Source organism: Chrysochloris asiatica, unplaced genomic scaffold (genome assembly GCF_000296735.1).
Source record: "Chrysochloris asiatica unplaced genomic scaffold, ChrAsi1.0 scaffold00303, whole genome shotgun sequence".
NCBI lineage: Eukaryota > Metazoa > Chordata > Mammalia > Afrosoricida > Chrysochloridae > Chrysochloris > Chrysochloris asiatica.
In genome coordinates, this window is record NW_006408821.1 from 978,912 (window position 1) to 992,833 (window position 13,922).

The window sequence follows — 13,922 nt, forward strand, 5'->3', positions numbered from 1 at the left end:
AGACATTATGATATTGTTATTGTATATGTATTAAATTGTTGATTGTACATTGGTGTATTCTTAGACATTCACCAGCTACCTTCTGGTGAGATCAATTTTGGACAGTAATATGTGCACCATTCTGTTAGCCACTCATGCAGCTCCATTTCAGATGGGTTTGACTGATGTTGGTTGTTTTTGTTAATCAGGTGTATAGAAGCTGGTATTTGTTCTTGTCCACTTGGTGGGCCTGTTGTTGTTAAGTACCATCAAGTTGGTTCCAACTTGTAACAACCCTGTATAGAGTTTCCAAGGAGTGACTGGCAAGCTGGAACCACTGACATTGTGGTTCAAACTGACTTTGCAGCCTAGTGCATTAACCTTCGGTGCCACACCCGGACTCTGGTGAGGTTGTAGAGAATACAATTTTGGCTGGGTAGTATGGGCAAAGTTGCTGTCTCCTGATGAATGAGGTAAGAAGAGAAAATATACATGCAACAAAAAGAGAAAGAGAGAGAAAAGAAAAAACAACAAAACAAAACCCCAAAAGCATAAAAATAAGGGAGAAAATACAAAGAAAGAAAAATAACTGTACACCATTAGGGAGTCCTGGTGTGGTGCTGTGGACTAATGCGTCAGACTGCAAAGTTGTTTGAATTGCAAAGTCGGTGGTTTGAGCTCACCAGCTGCTCCTTGGAAACCCTACACAATGTTGTTATGGGTCGGAATCAACTCAACGGCACTTAACAACAACAACAACAACAACATTAGGGAGAGGTAAGTAAAAGGGAAAGATATCAGAGAGCATTAAAGAAATATTAAGAGGGAAAAAAGAAAGAATCTGTAGCAGTTGGGAAAGAAGTAGAAAATAAAAAAGAAGAAAAAATGAGAACGAGCTAGAATGAATAAAACACAACTGTAGGTAAAGATAGGAGAGGGAAATAAAAAATAAACAAAAATAATGAAAGGAAAAAGTCAGGGCAGGTGCCTGACTCAGGAGAAAATTCTCAGCTCTACTGCCAGCTAAGGAGCTCACCTTTGTCGGTGGGCACAGGATAAGACAGTGTCACTCCAGCCATAAATGGTGTTCCTATAAGGCTAGGTTTTATCTGTTCTGGGCACTGTATCCATACAACAAAGCAGCTAAGGGATCAGAGTATTTCCATCCTAGAGGGCTGCTGAGGACAAGAGGTTCTGCTAGTCCATGGCTAACCAGAACCAGCTCTGCAGTTCTAGAGCTGACAACACCTGATTCCAGGTTCCAGGGTTGTGGTTGCTAGCTCTCAACCTACTTTTAATTTTAGGATTTGTGGGAGTGTTTATTATTGCAGCATAATGCTGTATATCATTTTTTAATAAAAAATTGCTGAATTCAGTGAAATTTTACAGACAAGATCATCAGTTTTATGTTCAACAAGTCACAAACTTTGTTTCATCTCAATGATTGCAATCTCCTCCATGTAATAACAGTAGTCCCCCTTCCTTCCTGTGGTTATTCATGTACAAAGATTCTCTTTCAAAATCTTTATATAGTTGTGAGATACATAAATATATATAAGTGGTGATGGTGTGCAGTGGAGTTGGTTCTGACTCATATTGACCCTGCAAGGCTATAAATCTTTACAAGAGCAGAAAGCCTCATCTTTATCCCATAGAATGGCTAGTAGTTTAAAACTTCTGACCTTTAGGTTAGCAACCTGATTCATAAACACTATGGTAACAAAACTCCTACTTTTATTTGGCTCTGACGGCTCAGAGAGCAGAATATGCAGGTGGGAAATGTCTATGCCTTTGTTCACCAGTATAATATGGAGTACAAGAAAAAAATTTGCACCTTTCTCTTTGCCAAGAAGTGGTATGCCTATGTGCCACCAGACACCTCTGCATTCAAAGCTAGCCAGTTAGCACAGGTCATCTGCCTTTTTAAAATTTAAATCCTCATATATCTGTTCAGCTGCTTCCAGGTTTGATTCTGTATGTTTGGAGCAGGACTCAACTGAACTAAGTGCAGTGGTTATTGTGGGTAGTTTTCCACTCCTTTGATGGGACTCACAAGTGTGCCACTCACCTTTGTGTGACATCAACCTTTGTTAGAGGTGTATGCAAATGGGGGACAGCCACAACTATGGTCATCCAGGGAGTGTGGGCAACAGGAAAAAAAATGGCACCTTTCTCTCTGCAAGTGCAAAAAACAAGTGGGAATCATATCTGACTTCCCCTGGCTTCACAAAGGGTAAAGAAAATGAAACTAAAAATCAATCCAAGGCTGATTCTTATGACTGGAGGTCAGACATACTTCTGCTTTATAAATTTCTTTATTCTGACACCAACCATTCCTTGCACAGCACTCTCTGCTTCACATCTGGGTTCGAAAATCCATTGCAATGGTCATACAGAGCTTAAAACAATATTTACAATTGTGGGTTTTTTTTAAGGATGTGTTGTTGTTGTCAGGTGCCATCAAGTCGGAACCGACTCATAGCGACCCCATGCACAGCAGAACGAAAAAATATCTGATCCTGGGCCAACCTCACTACCACTGCCACACTTGAGACCACCAATGATGCCACCTGGCCAATCCATCTCGTTAGGGGTCTTCCTCTTCTTCTCTGACCCTCCACCTTACCCAGCATGACATCCTTCTCCAGCGACTGTTTCCTCCGGACAATATGTCCAAAGTATGAGAGACAAAGCTTAGCCATCCTGCCCTCCAAGGAGCACTCTGGCTGTACTTCTTCCAAAACAGATCTATTGGTTCTTTTGGCAGTCCATGGCACTTTCAGTATTCTCCTCCAACACCACAACTCAAAGGCATCAATTCTTCTACGATCTTCCTTATTCACTGTCCAGCTTTCGCATCCATATGAGGCTATTGAAAACACCATGGCCTGTGTCAGGCGCACCTTAGTCCTCAAGCTGACATCTCTGCTCTTCAATACTTTAAAAAGTTCCTGTGCAGCAGATTTGCCCAATGCAATATGTCGTCTGATCTCTTGACTGCTGCTTCCGTGATAGTTGATCCAAGAAGAATGAAGTCCTTGACAACTTCAATCTTTTCTCCATTGATAAGAATGTTGTTTATTGGTCCAATGGTGAGGATTTTTGTTTTCTTGACATTGAGATGTAATCCATATCGAAGGCTGTGCTCTTTGATCTTCATAAGTAAATGTTTCAAGTCCTCTTCACTTTCTGCAAGGACATGAACAGGATACAATTTAATATCATAAAACAATTAAGGACACGGAAGTTCTCCAATCAGTATTATAGATATGTCTCACTTTTATCTTTGACTTCTCAGCCATGTGGCCCCTTGGTCTATGCCTCAGTCCAAGGATCTAGAGCCTGTAGTTCTCTGTCTTTCCATGACACTGCCACTGCCATTGCCTCTGCTGTCGCTGCTTTTATGGGAAGGGGTCTCACTCTACTCATGCTTTTCCTTCTTGACAATCCTGAGATCTTTCATTCCATCTTCTGAGATGGCTCCTTTTAAATCTATCTGGCCAATCTCATCCTTAGAGTCCTGTATACCTTATTTCATGGTCCTACAATGTATTGCATTAGGCAAATCTGCTGCACAAGACCTTTTAAAATGTTGAAGAGCAAAGGTATCAGCTTGAGGACTAAGGTGCGCCTGGCCCAAGCCATGGTGTTTTCAATAACCCCATATGCATGCAAAAGCTGGACAGTGAATAAGGAAGACAGTAGAAGAATTGATGCTTTGGGTTATGGTGTTGGAGGGGAATATTGAAAGTGCCATGGGCTGTCAAAAGAACCAATAGAACTGTTTTGGAAGAAGTACAGCAGAGTGCTCTTTGGAGGCCAGGATGCCTAAACTTCATCTCTCATACATTGGACTTATTGCCAGGAGGGACCAGTCGCTGTAGAAGAGCATCATGTCAGAGAAAAAAAGGAAGACCCCCAAAGAGATGGATTTGGCCAAGTGGCAGCATTGATTGACTCATGTGTGGCAACAAGAGTGAGGTTGGCCCAGGATTTGGCAGTGTTTCGTTCTGCTGTTCATAAGGTTGCTATGGGTCAGTACTGACTTGATGGAACCTAACAACAACAACAACAACCGAATCACTCGGTGGGAATTAAGCAGATATTGAATAGAAAAGTCATATCCAATAAATTCAAGGTACCACGGAGAAACACTGATATATTTCTGCAATGCCAGTATGCTATCTTGTCTCTGAAACTGCTCACAAAAGTTTACGATGGTCACAAAACATCTTGTTGGCCAGCAAAAGTCACCAGTCTGTCTCTTTTTTTTTTTTTTTGTAATGATGTCTGTCCACCTTTCTCTCCTAGTAAGCAGTCAATCTGCTTCTCTATCCCTTCATCTGAAGTTTATGTTTCCAAGACTAGCATCTGCATCTCTTTCCTTTGATTTCCTTATCTTTATTGTAGAGGGTTTGTATGGCATTTCTCCGTAGTCTGCCATATTGCTTGCTGCCTCCTCTGCCAATTTAAAAATGAACTATATTTATTTTTCTTGTTGAGGATTTCATAAATTTAAGAGGTTAGTACCTTGTCTGATATGTCAGTGCCAAATTTGTCTTTCTCAGTCTGTGGGTTCTCTTTTAACTCTCTTGCAAAAATATATAGATGTATATAAGTGTCTAATTCTTAGGATACCCAGTCATGTCGTTTGTTTTCTACTGTTTGCGTGTTTTCAGTTATGTTTGATAGTGTATTTATTCCATGTGTTGGAGCCCTTAAGTTTGTCCTTGTTTTTTATTAATGATTGTTCTAGTTCTAGATTTTATATTTAAGTCTTTGATCTATCCTGAATTCATTTTGTATGTTATGTGAGAGATATGAGTCTTGTTTCAATATTCTGCAAATGGATATCAAGGTTTGATATCTTGGGAAAGAAAGGTTCTTCCTGGTCTCTTTCAAATTCAGATAGTTCCAGCCATTAATTGTTCCTTGACTTCTATGTGAACTTTCAAATGGTGTCAGCTTTCTCCCTGTGTGACTCCCATTTAGAATTGATTAGGAACCACCCTAGTTGGTATGATATTGTTAACTTAAAGTTATGACACCTTTACAAGAAGGCCTTATTTCTTAACAATGATACATTCACAGGACAGGGGCTTAGGGTCTAAACACATATTTTTTCAGGACACAATTCAATTTATAACATTGGATATTTCCATGTATCTTATTTAGAAGGCAAGGAGACTAGAATAAGGCTAAAGCTGTAGTAGCTCTCACTCATATTATCATGATGGGTAGATGTTTGTTCATTCAATCATGATTACAGAGTGATCTTGCTTCTGTCTTGTTTTATCATGCTTGTACCCTGCCTTCTCTAATGGTGCTCCATGAGAAAGTGATCATTTACAGGAGAATCTATAGTTCAGCTATGAACACTAGGCCAGTTTCTAGGTATCAGGAACTGCTTTTATTTCTCTTTACATCTCAAATAATACAACAGTTTTCCTTATTTTTAAAAAAACTTTTAATTGTGAATTGAGTGAAGTTTTACAGAGCAGATCATCAGTTTTGCATTCACCAAATCATATCTTTTGCAAATTTAAGTAATTCAGTACATATATTCTTCATTAGGAGTCCTGGTGTACTGCTGTGGGTTAATGTGCTGGACTGAAAAGGCAGTTTGAAGTGCAAGGTCTGTGGTTTAAGCTCACCAGCTGCTCCTAGGAAACTCTATACAGGGTCGCTATGGGTCAGAACTGACTCAACAACACTTCAGAACAAAATTCTTTATTAGGCCAATCTTCAATATTCATTCTTTTCTACATCACATGTGTTCATCCTTCATATGTGACTTTCCAAGTGTTCCACAGAAGAGGAAAGTAAAGTGGGGAAAGTAAATGAGAACTAATGAAATAACTTGTCCTACAAGTGGCACACATAATTTCCTTTTATTCTACTGCCAGGATTCGTCACATTACTCCACATAAATGCAAAAAGGCTGGGAAATATGATTTCTGCAAGGACCTTTCATACCATATTGAACAGGCTCTCTGGGGTATAAGTCTTTGGTGTTCATACCGCTGATGAAAATAATACTCAACCAGGATATCTATGCAAGTATATAGGATAAGGAAATGAAAGACCTAAGTCTAGAAATAAAATTTTCTCTCTTTTTAATCACAAACATCATGGTTTTGATTTCTAGACTTGGGTTTTTAACTTTTTCACCCTATAGATTTACATAGATCACCTATCTGAGCTTTATTTTAATCATCGGTAAAAATGGAAATAATTTCAGACTTATATATCACACAGAATATAAAACTGTAATTAGTAGAAAAATATAAAAGAGTTTGTGTTTAGTCAAGATATATACATGAATAAACATGTATATAAATGCATTTATATAGAAAACATACATATTGATATCATAAAAAGCTGATTTATCACCAGAGGCATGTGTCACTTCTGTTGTGGCTCTTGTTATGTGCCATAAAGTTGGTTTTGACTCATAGTGAACTTATGTAAAGCAGAATGAAACACTGCATGGTCCAGTGCTATCCCCACAATTGTTGTGCTTGACCACATTGCTATTGCCAGTGTGCCAATCTATCTCATTGGTGGACTTCCTCTTTTTCTACTGACCCACCATTTTACCTAGTATGATGTCTTTCTCCAAGGACTGGTCACTTCTTATAATATGCCCAAGTAGGAGATACTAAGTCTTGTCATCTTGACTTCTATGCAACATTCTGGCTGTACTTCCATCGCAGATTTATTGGAAGAAAAACAAAGAACACACCTGTGTTGGCTGAGTCCCACTCAATCCATGGGGTCTGATTTGGCCAGTTGCTTCAGTTCCTTCACCAGTTTGGGCAGGTCGGCAGGGCTTTTGGCCTCCACCACCACCCTGACTACAAGGTTGACACTAAACTTCCTCACCCGCATATTGTGGTCATGCTTAAATGTGGTGATGGTGCCAGTCTTCACCCGCTAGGCCCAGATGTACCTACATGGCACATCCTTGATGGGCTCCAGTAGTGGCCCATCATCAGGATCGTTCTCTGGATTGGCTTCAGGTATAGGTCCTCATTCTTTCCGGGTGTTTAGTTGGGGCCTATGATCCTGACTTTCAGGACACCAGCCCTAAGAAGACATGTCTGGAGGTGTAGAACCAACCTTTGTCAGAGGCTGTCATCATTTTGGAAATGTATGTCATGAGGGGACCTTTGGGATCATAGCTTTTAATACCTATGGTTGCCTGTCTGGGGTCCCTTATACAGTAGCTCACAGAGGTACAGGCAAGGGCAGGTGGATGGTAATCATCTGCAGCAGGGTGTTCCCAGCGGGCAGTTAGCAGTGCATCACAGCCTTCAGAAGGGGTTTTCCTGCTTTGTCTTTGTCTTCGCTGTCTAGATTAATGTTGAGTTTGTCAGTTTGGCTGCCACCTCTTTCTCAAAATTCATGATTTCATCAAACAGCTTAAAGATGAGGTCAAGGATGAGTTGGCAGAATGTCTTTGGCATCTTCTTGCCATTTGTGTTGGTGGCGGATTTGCCGAACTTGCCATTGTTAGAGTCAAAATACTGGTCACCTCAGAACTTCTTCATCCTGTCCTCCAGTATATTGGCCTACTCAGGAGGTCCCAACTGACCTTTGCCCTTGGTGGTGAACTTAGCCACATACAACTCAGCAAACTGCTTCAGGTTTAAGGCCCACCCATGGAGGCCAGACCCAAAGCTAACACTGCTGAGGATGGATTGACCATGATGTTTCCTATGGGAATGTTTTTGCCCTCACCGTAGGTGGAGATGATGACATTGATGTTCTCATGATGAGCTGGAAGCTCTGGTAGAGCTCCTCGGACTCCAGCTGCAGCTCCAGCAGAGCTTGGTCCATCTTGTTCATCATCAGCACAGACTTGAATTGATGTGCTGGGCAATGGCCTGCCACAGCATTGTCTCCATCTGCACACACAAGCCAGGCACACAGCTCATCACCAGGTGCCGATAGTGACTCTGAGAGCTGCCATTACCTCAGAGGAGAAGTCCAAGTACCTGGACAATTTGATGAGGTTGATGAGGAAACCAGAGCTGTCCTTGCTCTGTTTGCTCTGTATAGGGTTTCTGAAGAATGACTAGTGGATTTGAACCACCAGCCTTGTGGTTAAAACCAACCTTGCCATACAGTGCTGTATCCAACAGTGTCACACCAGGATTTCATAGAACCCTTCAATATTGCAATTCGAGGCTTGAATTTGTTTCTTCAGTTCGTTCAACTTGAGGAATGCTGAGTGGTTTCTTCACTTTTGGTTTTCTAACTCTAGGTCTTTGCATATTTCATTATAGTTGATTTGTCTTCTCTAGCTGTCTTTTGAAATTTTCTGTTTAAATGTTTGGCTTCCTTATTACTTCCTTTTGCTTTTGTATCTCTTCTGGAGAGCAAGTTTCAGAGGCTCTTCTGACATCAATTTTGAATTTTTCTTTCTTTCTTACTCTTGGTGTCTTCGCTCAGCTCTTCTGGTCTTTAGTCATTAGTGTCTAATGCATCAAATCTGTTCTTGAGATGATCTCTAAGTTCAGGTTGGATATATTCAAAGTCATATTTTGTTTCTTGTGGATTTGTTTTAATTTTCTTCAGCTTCAACCTAAACTTGAATATGAGTAGTTGATGGTCTGTTCCACAGTCTTCCCCTGTCCTTAACTTGGCTTATTATATGGAGATTGTCCACATGTCTTTCCATAGATGTAGTCAATTTGATTTCTGTGTATTTCATCAAACTGACAGGCAAGTGGTGGATGTCTCTTCTAGGACAAGTATTTAATCATCTTTCATGTGATTTCCTCCCATTATGTTCCTCTTTTTTGGGAAATTTGAAAAGTCATATGGAGGATGAATACACGTGGTATAGAAATATATAAGTACAGACATAATACACCATTTGTTGGTCAGTTAGTCATAATGTGATAGCTTGCATTTTGCTGTGTCAAAATCAGGCTTTCAACTGTGTTGCTTCCTTCTTTTAGCTAATCCTGGTGTTCTCTATTTTTTTTTTTTAACTTCTTCGTGACTCTTTCATGGCATCTGTCTTCTCCAGGATATCCTGCTTGTTTTGTAACTTAGAAATGATTAAATGTCTTACACTGGTACGGCTCCATTTGTGTAGCAAAAATCCTCTCACTTATGGAATAACATCCACAGGATGCTGCTGCTGTGTACTATTAAGTTAATTCTGACACATAGCCACCACATGAAGAGTTTCCAAGCCTGTAAATATTTTAGGGAGCAGGAGGACTCACATTTCTTCTGAGGAGCACTTAGTGGATTCAAACTTCTGACTATGAAGTTAGCAGCCAAACACATAGCCCACTATGCTACAAGGATTCCATCCAAAGGTATAAAGTTTAGGATTTCAACATGTATATTGAGGGAACCCAATTCATTCCATAAAAAAAAAAAAAGATCCCATAAGGCATTTTAAAAAACAACATATTTATTTAGGATAACAGAAGTTTTAAAAGTCTGTTATCTTGAACAATCTTCTTCTTTGCATCTACCCTTTACTAGCAAATCCAAATAGCAGACAATTGACAGAAGATTTCTGTGACTATGTTTTGATCAACCTGGCCCTTTTCAACATCTGAACCAAAATGTGAAAATGTGGCTTATGGGAGGATGTGAGACAGAGACTGTGGGGCTAGAAATATGAGGCATCTCAGAAGTGTAGAGGAAACCATATTCTGTGGATGGTGGCATGTGTGTGAACTATAATATATCAAAATATTCCCTAAATTGTTCTCTCTTTCCCAAGTCTATTCTATTGATTCATGTTTGTTCTGTATTTATATCTGTTGTTAAGAATGACATAGAAAAGAAAGAAGACTATGGTTAGAATCAGTACTTGGGATAAAAAAAGCTTTGCATTATTTTCTTGGTTGTCAAGTTTCACTGATTCAGAACAAGTGGCAATTTCTCTCTATACAGTTTTAATTATGTTCGCTGTCAGAGACATAAGCCTTAGGAAAGGACAGGACAGCAACATTATTTTAAACTGGTTTGAGTACTACTAAATCTCCTCAATTCCTATCAGTTCTAGGATTATAGTTTTTCTCCCTAAAAAATACTGTGTGCTAAAAGTTTTCAGAGAATATTTCTTTTGAGTTAAGGAAAAGTAATGATTTTAATCATAAACATTAATCATGACAGTGGAAATAGAATTTTATTAAGTAGGCAGCATTTCAGAAGTACACATGAAAAAGGTTTACTATTGTGATATAAAATTCTCAGATTAAAAAACCTAAATGTGTGTTATACAATGTATCCGTGTATAGCACACAGTAAACTTAAAGCAACTTCTAACTAATGTTTATAAGGGAATCATTTCTAAATTTCAAAAGTCTATAGCACTTCAAAGGATAATATGAGACAAACATATTTTTGAAGTGCCTAATTTCTTTCCTAATGTAAGATAGAGACTGACATTCATATTTTGTGTTTGATGATTTATTGCTTATTAAATAAAGGAATCAAAATATAAGTGCTAGACTTGGATTACTGTTTGGAAAATTAAATTTTCTCTAAGTAGGCTTATGTTAGCCAACTGATCAGCTATGAAGTTAAATGTTGAATGATTCTGAAAAAAAGTCCTATGATCCAACTGAATACTAATTGGTATGAACTTCATTTATTTGCCTTTTTTAAAAAATACTGATGGTCTCATTAATGTATAAGATATTTTTTCATGTTTTCATTGCCTAAAACAGATTTTATCATTCCTTTACTCATCATTCACTCTTGGAGAAATACTGCTTTATGTTGCTTAAAGAAAATGTCATAGAGATGGATTCAATTTTGCTTATGACTTAACACTAAATTACTATGGTGATTAGTCTGTTAAACATAAATCTAATTTTGCTAATAGTATTTGGTTATACAGAATTTCACTGTAAAAGAAACTTATGGATTCAACATGTTATTACTGCATAAAAATGATGATTAAATAACTAGTAAAATATTAAAATATTAAAAATTGATGAACAGCTAATATGGTTTTGGTTGTAATATTGAATGTAAAGTCTGATGTTAAGGTGATGTCTAAACATATATATAACAAGTATGAAGCAAGATATAGAAAGTTACATGGAAAGCTCTCTAGTCAGATGGAAGAGCTAATGGAAAGACTATGCTCAAAGAAGAGCAAGAGTCAATGTGGCTGAAAAAAATGAATGATAGCAGTAAGATTATATAAAATCTTTAGGCCATGGCTAGGAATTTGAAATTTTTGAATTAGTTTAGAAAAGGGAAAGCAGTAGCAGATTTTGAGCAAGGGATTGACATGATCTGATTTTCATTTTAAAGTGTTCACTCTGGCTCAAAGTGAACTGCCTGAAGTGGGAAAAAACGTGGAAGTAAAGAGAAGCAATGTCATTGGACATGGCTGGATTTAGGATATAGTTTAAAGGTAGAATTCAGGATTTACTGGTTAATTAGATTCAGGGATCAATTGCAAAGGGATAAATAAGATCATTCCTAGATTCTGAGTGTGAGCAAAATAGATTGTGGTTCTGAATTATTGAAATGGAGAAGATGGGAATTCCAGCAACTTTTGCTAAGAGACTTAAAAGGTTCTATAATGGAGTCCAGACTCCTAGTGTGGCACTATAGGATAAGCACTTGATAGCTAACCACAAGATAGGTGGTTCAAACCCACCAGCAGCTCCTGGAAAACTCTACACAGGGTCCCTAAAAGTTGGAACAAATTCTACAGCACTTAACAATAATAACAACATAATGTACTCTTAGTGTGGTTCTGTAGGATAAACTCTGAACTTCTAATTGCAAGTTTGGCAGTTTAAACTCACCAGCTGCTCCTTGGAAGCACTATACAGAGTCACCATGAGTTGGAATCCACTAGATGGCTCTTAACAACAGCATATGGGAAAACCAGATTTCATTAATGGTATGCAGAACTCAGCCTGTCTTCACCTATACCAAATGTGTTCATAGTATTTGTGGTATAGTAAATTATCTAATATCTCTTCTAGCCATAATCTGTTATCAGACAATGTTTCTACCCTGCTGGATCTGAGTAAGAGGAGATAGGAGAAGATACTGATAGGATGACATGATTCTGCTGAGGGTATTAGCAGAGTTCATGGTAATTCTAAAAACCTGAACCTCTAGCATGGATGTAAAATGAAGCATCTCAGAACCTGGAGGGGGTAATCACTATCATCAGAAAAGAAGAATGAGGTGTGGGATATGTGTTTTGGACCCTCAGATCCCTGTGCATTGAGCCTCCATGACCCAGGGACAGGAAGCTGTGACACTGGAGGAATGGTAGAAGAACAGCAGCAATAAGAACCAGAGCATAAATGAGAGCAGTGGGGTTCCCAGCCCATGGACCAAGTATAGCTGAGTGACTTTGGGCAGGAAGCTTGTTTGTAGAATGAGGTACCTTCAGGTACTTTAGTGGGGAGCTAGGTTTGCTGACTCACAGAGCTAGAGCCAAGTTCCTTCAGGCTGAGGCTGATGCTGAAGCAGTGGGTCCTATGGGCATTTATTAACAACTGACTAGAATAATTGTGTCCTGAATATTTTCCGATCTTGTATTGTAATCCGATAACTTCCCTAATAAACTCCATAACTGTTAGTATGGTGACTGAGTCTTGTGTGGCCATTGCAATGGATTACCAAACCCAACTGAAGAGCAGAGAGGGCTGTGGGAGGAATTGCTGGTGTGTCATAGTTTTTGCAGTGTTTAAATTCCACAATATAGTCCAGTTGCCTAAGTTAATTTTTTGGTTTTACAGCCAACCACTGCTTCCTCAGAGAAGTTTTCCCCTTCAGACATCTGCCTAGCTTTACCCCTCTTTTCCACCTTCATTTTCAGGTTCTCTTCTCTCTTTGTAAACCTTATGTTCAATTTTATCCCATAAATATCATAAAGTATATTTTAAATAATGCTAACCCTCTTTTTAGTTCTTGTGATAATGTTAAAATATTTAAAAGTATTTCATGCAATGCAAAAAATAGTTCTAAATGTAGTTATACGTCATTGCTATTACTCATTTATCTTTTCACAAAAATGTGAGAATTTGGTATGTGTTGTTGTTGTTAAGTGCTGTCAATTTGGTTCTGACTCATAGTGACCCTGTATAGGGATTCCAAAGAGCGATTGGGGAATTTGAACCATTGACCTTCCAGTCAAACTGAACTTGCAGTCCAGTGCATTATCCCACAGTACCACACCAGTATTTATGGTATGTTTTAGTGCACCACTTATTTTTTTGACATTAATATTTTGTTTTGACTCTGGATAAGTTATCATCTCTTAAGGGAACATTTCCCTGACCACCCTATCTAAAATATTTGGCTTTCTCCTACTGCGAGTGGGGTCATTCAATGGTGGACAGGTTTCAGCAGAGATTCCAGACTAGGTAGTCTAGAAAAAAGGAGGTGTTGTTGTTGTTAGGTGCCATTGAGTTGGTTCTGACTCACAATTGCCCTGTGTACAATAGAACAAAACACTGCTGCATCCTGTGCCATCCTCACAGTCATTGTTAGCTGAGCGAAATTCAAGTCAGAGTCAAAGGAAAATGTAGAATTAAGGATATCATTTCTGACATTGAATGGATATTGTCTAAAAGCTGAGAGCTCCAGAAAGATGTTTGTTGTTGTTGTCAAGTGTCCTTTAATTGGTTGCAGCTTATAGCAACCCTGTATAGGGTTTCCCAGGAGCAGCTGGTAACAGCAGATTCTGGGGTGCAAACAGACCTTCGGGTCCAATGCTTATCCTACAGAGCTGAAGAAAATGCTTATTTGCGCTTTATTGACTAGGCAAAAAGCATATGACTGTGGATCATAACAAACTATGGATAACATTGTGAAGAACGAGTGTTCCAGAATACTTAATTTTGCTTATGAGAAAGTTGTACATAGACTAAAAAGATTATTAACTCAAATAGAACAAAGAGACATTGTTTTTTTTTTTCAATGCA

At 38.7% G+C, this 13,922-nt stretch overlaps 1 pseudogene; it reads right to left on the reverse strand.

Annotated features, from left to right (window-relative positions):
- Nucleotides 1-6,744: 6,744 nt before the first annotated feature.
- Nucleotides 6,745-13,922, reverse strand: part of LOC102829407 — a 39,840-nt pseudogene continuing 32,662 nt past the window's right edge.